Raw genomic sequence first — 302 nt, forward strand, 5'->3', positions numbered from 1 at the left:
TACCGCCTCGGAAGGGTCCCACAGCCCCGTTCTTCCCGCGCGCTCCCCGGGCAGGCGAGGGGCGGCTCTGGCCGGGTCTTGGAGAAAGAGAGAAGGGAGGCTGCCTTCCGGGGCTGGCGAGGCTTTGCCAGGTTCCCGTTCTGCAAGCTCTTAAAGACGCCGTGCTTTACGCGGGCTTGGCGAGGTCTCCCCCTGTCCTCGTTGCTCGCGGATCCGGGACTTGGGGGACCGTCGTTGGGGTCTGAGGACAGGAGGAGGGCGGTAGGCTGCCTTTTTAGGGCTCCAGGGTATCCTTTTGTGTT

The sequence above is a fragment of the Myotis brandtii genome, unplaced genomic scaffold (assembly GCF_000412655.1).
Source record: "Myotis brandtii unplaced genomic scaffold, ASM41265v1 scaffold954, whole genome shotgun sequence".
In the NCBI taxonomy this organism is placed as follows: Eukaryota; Metazoa; Chordata; class Mammalia; order Chiroptera; family Vespertilionidae; genus Myotis; species Myotis brandtii.